Source organism: Cygnus atratus, chromosome 19 (assembly GCF_013377495.2).
Source record: "Cygnus atratus isolate AKBS03 ecotype Queensland, Australia chromosome 19, CAtr_DNAZoo_HiC_assembly, whole genome shotgun sequence".
In the NCBI taxonomy this organism is placed as follows: Eukaryota; Metazoa; Chordata; class Aves; order Anseriformes; family Anatidae; genus Cygnus; species Cygnus atratus.
This window is the reverse complement of record NC_066380.1, coordinates 7490979-7499738: the sequence shown is the minus strand read 5'-3', so window position 1 is coordinate 7499738 and position 8760 is coordinate 7490979.

Here is an 8760-nt window from a genome sequence, read left to right as displayed (position 1 = left end):
CTCATCTCCATAAGAACAGTGCCTGTTACCTGGGCTCTGACACATCAAATGTGGTCTTAAAATAGTACTGGGTTTCTGACTGAGCTCCTCTGGGATTTCTCCAGATCTGCCTTTCTTGCCAGTCACACTTAACTAGTGGTGTGGTGTTCTCTAAGGGATGAAAACTTTGTGGTCTTTCACTCCCCCTTGCAAGGGAGCTCATTGCTCCTCTCCTCCCCACCAGTTCAGGTTCCTCTTACAGCCTTCTGCAGGGCCTGGTGGCATCCGTCTGCTGTGGCTACTCCCAGGAGCAGGTCTTTTGGCTGTAGAGATGCAGAAGTAGTCTTTGGCAGCCAACCCAGCAGTAGCAGATGGAAGTGTGAAGTGCAGGAAGAAAGCTACAAATAGCCGAACAAGAAAAACCTGACATGTCCTGGGCTTGCACATCATGAACCCTTTCAAGCTGTGGGATAGCACTGACTTCTGAAAAGGGCTATTTTAGGCAACATCTCATGGAGTTTGGCTCTCTTCACACACTGGCCTTCATTTGCATGTGGAGAAGACAGTTCCTACCACAGCAGCTTCTTCACTACTCATTTGGTTCCCTCCAGTGACAAGCTAACACAGCACCATGCGAATATCACCCTGAGCAGCAGGGAGAGCCCCAGTGGTCTTCTGCCTGCATCCCTTCCAGGTAACGATCCAAAGTAGCATTCTAGTGCATAAAAAGTCTGAGATTTACAGGTTTCTCCCTGTCCTTCTGCAGAGCCATGACCTTCAGGAGGGTCAGAGAAGTGCAGAGCCATGTGGCTGCTCAGCTGACTTGTTAATGGCCGCCCTGCTTCCAACAGAGAGGCCTGAGGGGAAGATGGCTTTGACTCCAGAAGGGAAACGGCTATTTCCATGGACACTTACCAAGATGGTGGCTCCGTGCCATCATTTCAATCTGAAGTCCTGACTGGAAACTTCCAGCAGCCCCAGCAGGAACAACTTCGGTCTGGCCGTGCCAGTAATGAGGCCCAGCTGGCACCTTGGCCAGCAGCTCTCTGATGCTATGAGCAATAACCATGCCAAGAGCTGGCTGGGGTTGTATGGCAGCAAGGATGAGGAGGACAGGAGTTGGGGAGGCACGAGTGTAGCACCCACCAGCCTTGGAACTGCTCTGTTGCTGCTGTGAGACAGCCCTGTGTCATGGGGATGAGGAAAACTTCCCCCCCAGAAGGTCTGGGAAGCAAATTTAACTTCACCCCATGGCCTTCAGAGCTCCCCCGGGCTGATCTCTGTGATCATGATTTAGTCCTTTCCCAGCTAAGCATCTCTGGAAGCTGCCACGTCCTGATCCTGAGGGGCATCTCCATAATTTCTGCTGCCTTTCCAATCCCGCAAGAGCATCTCATATTGTCCATCTCCCTTCCCCTCTACTGGCCATGATAGGCCGGAGCAGATGGGTGAGACAGAGGTACGTTGTGTGTTTACAGTGCTTGTACCTAACCAGCACATACCAGCAGCCAAAGACTGCACAGAACAGAGGAACATTTACTTTTCAGAGGGAAGAGACAACTACGGAAGCTGCATGGGCTGGAGGAAAGGGGGATTTTCCCCTCTGGTGTACCTGTAACCCTGCAGCAAGAGCTGAGGCTGCATTTTTCCCATGCGGCCACCGGAGGGCAGCCCGAGGGAGGGAGCCGACCCCAAACCTCCCCCAAAAACCGGGGTTGGAGGTAGCAGGGGGAGGCAGCGACAGGGGTGCTGGGGCCCAGCAGTGGGGCAGGCTGTGGGGTGCAGCCCCAGAGGGGAGCAGGCAGTGGGGAGCTGCTGTAACTGCTGGTGGAAGTTTAACAGTGCAGGCTGAATTAGTTCAGCTCTCTGTTAGGGAGAGGAATTTTATGCCTGTGTGATGAGGAAACCAATTAAAGGCGTAATTCAATCAGTGTGGTTTAGTGGCAGCATTAAGGGACCTGGATGGGGCATCAGCGAGGAGCTGCCAACACACGGTGGTGGTGTCCAAAGAGGTAAAGCCCCTTCCTAAATGGAGCCTTGCCGAGGGATATTTGTAGCCTCCAGCCAGGTCAGGGCTGAAGTTGTGACAGGGCAAGTTGTAGCTACTGCTGACACGAGCTGGGTTTAGAAATAAATCAGGTGGATCTGACAGATCCCTCTGGACACCGTGGTAAATCCTTCCCCATTGAAGGTGGCAGGGCCAAGGGATGTCATGTTAGTGACTGCGGGGCCTGCCTTTCTGTGCTTGAAAGCTGCTTTGATAAAAGCATCTAGGCCAAAATATTCATCTGTGGTTCATGATCATAACCGCCTTTGCCCTTAGCATCACTGCAGCACCCGGCAGGAATAGGCCAAGCTGCTGTGCAAGCACAGGGCAGTCACCAGGAGGGTTTGACCTCAAAAAATTCATAATTGAATGCTTTGGATTGACCTCTTGGGTTGTGCTCACCCACGGTGGAGCCATAGGCATGTCTGTCCTCTTCTGAAATACAGAGGATGGTGTGGCAGGACAGTGTGGCAGGAACGATGTCTTGGAGACATTAGAGACATGGATTTTGAGCAAGGTATAATATAGTCCCAAGCTGCTTGCTTGAAATGCAGATTTCTGTGCTGTATTATTCCCAGGGGAAAAGCAGTGAGGGTCTCTGATGAACTGATTTTCCCTGCTTTGATTCTGCAATTTCACTCGTTCCTCCTATTGCATCTCAAAAGTCCCAGTGTTTTAGGTGCAAATGTCTTGCTTTTCCATGCAGCGGAGACTGCATTTCAGTGGTAGGTGAAATAATGCCTTATACAGATATCTGCAAAGTGCTTAAGGACCCAGCAGCAGGAGAGGTGCTGCACGAAAGTAAAATATTATGGCACCATTAAAAAAAAATAAGGACTTTGCCATTTGGACAGAAGTCAGAGTGACCTTTCTTTTCCCTAGGAGACACCAAGTCCCAGCTTCGTGTCAGGAAAGTGAGTGTTGTGTCTCTGACAGCATTCAGAACCAAAGAACATTTACTGTCTGTGAACTCACTTTAGCCTAAAAATATAAGGGTACCTAGGGAAAGAAGACTAAAAGGGAGATAAATGATGAGGCAAATGATTTAAAACTATTTGGCTGAGGTCACAGTCTGTAGAAAATGCTACTTCTGTGAGCAAAGACTCAGATTTTGTTCTGTCACCAGTACGTACATCATACACAGACATGAGTATCTTACCATCACTAAAATGGGCATCATCTCACTTTTTTCAGGAGTCTGTAGGAAATAAATACTTTGCAAGCCATGATGGACTCACATGCTACAACAATATGAACTACGTAAATACCTAAAATAGATCCATTCCTGTCAGCAAATATCCAGACATTCTGAAATCATTCTCATCAGCTCAATTTCCAAAGATAGATGGTTCCAGACTAGCCTCATTTCTCCAAGGATTTTTTTTTTCTTTTTTGATTCAGAGAGGGAAAGAGAGAGAGAGAAAGGAACACTAATGTATTTAACCAATCTTCATTTCAGTGTAGTATTTCAACTAAACCATATTAGTTTCATTAGTTTTGCTGAGAATTAACATCAGACTTGTAAACTAGTCTCTGCTAATGGTTAAAAGGCAGATGAGAACAAATTAAGCTGAAAGGGGAGTGGGTTTTACAAGTCAATGAAGGTTTATTCATAAATGACCTTGGGCTTTAATTTTTCAGCTGTGGTCAAGTATTTGCTTATTGGGATTTGGGAGGCAAGGTTTCACAGAAGCAGGCAGGTATTGCACAGAGGAGGATTTGGATGATCTCAAAAGCTGGGGTAAGGGCCTGGCATGCGACGCTATAATTCACAGTTACATGTGTTGGGACTGGGAGCACATCCTCTGCAAATGTCACGAGAGCAGAAACATCAGGGTGTACAAGCTGATCAAAGGAGGACTGTGAATCACCAATGAGTTGTGTCCATGAAAATGTCAAACGATATCCTAGGATGTACAAGGCAAAGAATTCCCCAAAGAGATAGGGAGATATTAATGCCATTATGCAAAGTCCTAATGCTCTTTTATCAGGAATATGGCATGACAGCTTTGGTCACCCAGGGTCAGAAAAGATAAATTCAATGTGGATGGATGCAGGGAGACCATTTGAAAGGCTCTCCTTCCCTTCACTCAGTTTCAGAAACGTGACTAGAAGAGTTTTGTTTGGGATATAGTGGCTGAGAGGTGATCCCTCTCTGTAGGGCAAGGGAGGTAAAGACCCAAAAAACAGTGTGGTGTTGAAACTAGAGAAAGCTCTCAGCGTGAAATCTAGTGGGCATGCACAGACCTGGTAAAGTAAGGCAACTAGAGGAAGGTGCCTGATATCTAGATCAGTGGGATTAAAAGCAGCAAGCAACCTTGAACCACCTTCATCAGCCTGTGCATGAAGCGCTGCTAAGGGGCAGTGAGAAGAAGGGAGCTGGTAGTTTTGGAGGCCTTGACAGTGTCTTTTCCACCAGCTTTGTGGTGAGAGTCATAGCTGTGTTGTGCCAATGGTAATATGAGGATGCAAAACAGAGGGTGTCAGGGTGCCCATCTCTAGGCCAGGCAATAGGTCTGAGAAACACCAAGCAGGCTTCTGGACACATAAAACATAAAGAAGCCATCATCCAAAATATACTGTGCTAAGTATGGAGGTATTGCCTTCTCCTCACTAGAGAAATCTGTCTTTTGGCCTAATGGTTGTATCTCTGCTTTTCTACTTACTCTAAACAAAGGCTTCTTTTCCAGCCTATCTTCTGAGACAACTGAGGTTTCCCCTTCACTTACACATTCTTCCATGCTCTCTCCAAAGAGAAAAGGAAAACTGGGCTGCTGGCAGCCTGTGCCAGTACTCCCTAGGAACTGAAGCAATTCTGAATGTACTTGAACAACTCTCTTTCCTTTATTTTTCGACAAGCAGGGCAAGACTGGTCTCCTCTGGTTTCCGTGTGTCCAAATAAGCAACCTCTCTATAAATCCATCCATAAACATGTAATCTGTACTGCATCAAAGTCTCCTTTGGTATAATCCCTAAAAGAGGCTTTCACATGAGAAAAATATGGTCCATTCTCTTGACATTCAGTGCTGCATGGTTAGTCATCTCAATCTCACTAATGCCCAATAAGTAAAGGATATTTTTGACAAGTCCTGACTAGTATGAGATACACAGAAAAGTAATAAAACATATTTCAAAAAGAGATCTGTTATATTTTCAGATCACAGTAAATCTGAACATAAGCCATGTACAATACCGAGCAGCTCTTTCCTCTATGCCATACAAATGCAGGCAAGCTTCATCTCCTTCCCAGCAAGCCCCAGACAAGCTGCACCTGAGAAGTGCTGGAAGAAATCTCTTTCTGTTCAGCCTTTTGGAAAGGAACAGAAAAAAGGGCCGTGGAGTTGCAGTCTGTGGCTCGGGAAAATGAAAGCTCTGCAAAGCAGAGTTTTAACTCCCAGAAAGAGTCCAGACCCATAGCAGTGTCCTGGAGGAAGACATCGATAACAAGGCAGCCCATGGTTCCCAAGCCAAATGAAACCTCTAATTAACATGGGCTAATTATTTGTCTGCTGCTTGGAAGAAGATGACTTGGGCAGTGGGTGAGCACAAGTTCCCTGGAGGCTGGTGTTACCCCAGGAGGGGATTTCACCTATGTCTTCCATGAAGTTGGAGCAGGATGGGTGCCTATTGCTTTTTCACTGCTGATTCAGCATCCCCAGCTTTGCCAAGCATTCAGGCTTTCAAGCCATTTACATCCAAAAGCAATTGGAGAAATCGTTTGACAAGCTCCATCCCAAAATGTTGGCAGATAACCAAGACCAACTTTGTTACTCAAAGATTATCTTTGCAGTGAAATGATTTAGGGATTGAGGGATTATCCAACATGGGCCCACAGCCCAACACCACCATGAGTACCAAACACCTCATGATTCCTGACAGTGGGAAACAATCTCCAGGAGCTGAGATTATTTTTATTTATTTATTTATATTATTTTTTTTCCTGGGATAAACAAAACCATTCTGTTCAAACAGTGCTGTCTACAAATCATGAATAAAGGCAACTGGCTGATTTACATCTGGCATTACAGAGGTCAGAACAATAAAACATGGCTTTATTTTTCAGCAAACACACACTCTCTGCTATCCTTTATGAAGGCTGTCAGAAGCCAGTGCACAAGGGGGAAGCGAGGTGGGATGCTGCATGGAGCTAGATGGGGAGGACTGGGAATTATTTGTGTCAGGGGGATATTGCAGAAGTGCATTTCTAACAGGGTGGAAGGGGGTTTTGTTTGTTTGAAAATTTTATGACAAAAAGTACTTTTAAAATTTTTATTTTATTTTATTTTATTATATTTATTTATTTATTTTTAATTTTTTGAGATGACCACTGTGTTACTCCCATCAGGGAGCAGATTTTTGCTTGGCTTTTTGAAGATGGATATGTTGTGGCCCCGTGGCTACTTCCCACTGGAAACCCCAGCCCAATCAGGGAAATCTGCTATAAAACGTTTTTAGATCAACGTTTACAGTAACTGGAGATTTTTTTTTAATTAAAAGTATTTAGCAGCTCATTTTGAAACAGTACAGGGCCTTATGGCTTTGGCATCCTTGGCTCCCCTGTGCTCAGAATCCAGGAAGACAGTGGGTTTTTATGCATCTCTCCCAAGATATTTTTATAATTTTTATTGGGGTTTTTAAAAATCCGACCTTAAATAAATTTACTGGGGCCAAGAGATGCCGGGGACAGAGCCTGACAGTTAACTAAGGTCCAGGTCCTACAAGCTGCTGCTCACAGCTGCACTCAGCTGGCTGCGAGAAGCAGCAGACAGCCCCATACAGTTTGTTTGTTCAGATTATTAGACAGCATAATTAGTGGCTAGTGCTGATCTTGAGCTGCTTCCTCATTTTAGGAAATCACAGTTAACAAATTGCTGTATCACTCATGCCTCATATATTTTTCAGAAATACCACACTGAATATTGTCTTTTCTACATACAAAGACCTCCCCCCTCCACAAAAGTAGGAAAATATCTGGAAACTAAGCTCACAAAAAATAAAAAATAAAAAATAAGCATTTTCTCTGGAGAAAAAAAAAAAGAAAAACCTTCGTCTTCTCTGTATCATTCTGATCAAAACCTTGGTTAAATGCCAGACAGCAGGTCACAGCCATTTTCTTAAACTCTAGGGGCATCAAATTTTCCTGTCCATCCCTCAGCCTTTCAGGCTTCTTCCCTTAATGATGATATTGATTTTGATTTTAGTTTCATCTAGTTTTAGTCTATTCCAGTGATGGACTCCCACTGCTCCCAACAGGAGATTATTCTATGCTCTGCCAGACCTCACTGATAGGAATCTTTCCCTGACATCCAACTTAAATTTTCTTTTTTTGTTTTGTTTAAACTTTTTATGCTTTGATTGGGTGAAGTACTTAAAGCCAGGAGTTAGGGGTTAGAGAGAGAGGAGAGGGAAGGGGAGGGGAGGCCAGATGAGATAAATTGGCAACCAACTACAAAAATGTGCAGAAGTTTCCTCCCGAGGCCTGACTTTCTGTTGCAGCCATAGGTTCTATAGAAAATGTATTTGCCCAGAATCCTTTGTAAGGGAAAGAAAGGAAAAGAATCATTATTTAGAGGAACCTGAGCCCTACAGGAAACACATCAAATACTTTCTGGATTAGAAAAAGGACTGTCATTAAGACGTGAGTTTCAGGTTAGATTTATATATATGTTTTATAGAGACTTTTAAAATCATCTAGAATTGACTCTGATTTTCTATGTGGATCATTTTGCTACTGCACCCTCAAATATTCCTATACTGCTGTAAATGCCACATCAGTCAGATGAGAAGACCATCTAGGCCACTATCCTGTCTCTAAAAGTTATTAATAATAGATGCCAGGGAAGAGCATAGGAACCATCACTGCTCCCCATGGACCATCCTAAGCAATTCTTCTTTCTTCTTTTCGTACATGCATTTCCCAGACTGGGAGTCCTTGTAATCCCCTTTCATTGCTCTGATTAGAGTGAGGTAGGATCAGTCATAGGCACGTTGGAAGATCAGGAGATGAACAGCTCAGAAATCTCCTGCATTCCTCTATCTGCTGCCTGGAGTTGCAGCGTTTGAGCCCAAAGGGATATAATGGGAGTTATTTTGTGAACCCAGACAGTTACAAACTCTCATCAAAAGAAGTCAGACATAAAGATCTCCATGCAGTAATCTACTGAACTTTGAACTACTGAAAAATCTACAAAGAAAATTGCTTGGGAGGAGTAAAGGAAACGTAAGACATAGAAGGAGCAGAGGAGGAAAAGTAAGATAAAGTTGGGCAGGAGGAAGTCTGTGAAAATCCTTGAAATTGAACTTGAATTCCACTTAGGACAGAAGTCATGTACCTTTTTAAGGCCAAAGGAGGCCATTAGGATGATTGCAGCCTGACACTGCAAAACACAAACGGCAGGAGCTCACCCAGTAATTCTCTCATCAAGCCCAAGAACTTGTGATTTTAATTCAAAAGTACAGCCTTTGGAAAAGTTAGTCAGCTTCACAAAAGAGGCTGACTCACTATACCTCTTAGAAACCTGCTCTGATGACTAATTGCTCTTATTGTTAAAAATGAGCCTCTAATTTGCGACATCAACACTGAGAACCTCAAATTCCAGCCGCCTGATCTTGGTCTTTTATCTGCTAGAAGTAACTGAAGAAGTGGGTGTGTGCTAAAGAAAGAGATGCCAAGTCTTGACATAAAATGTTTTCCCTGTAAACTGCAGGCTGAGGGAGAGGCAAGCCAGTGAGCC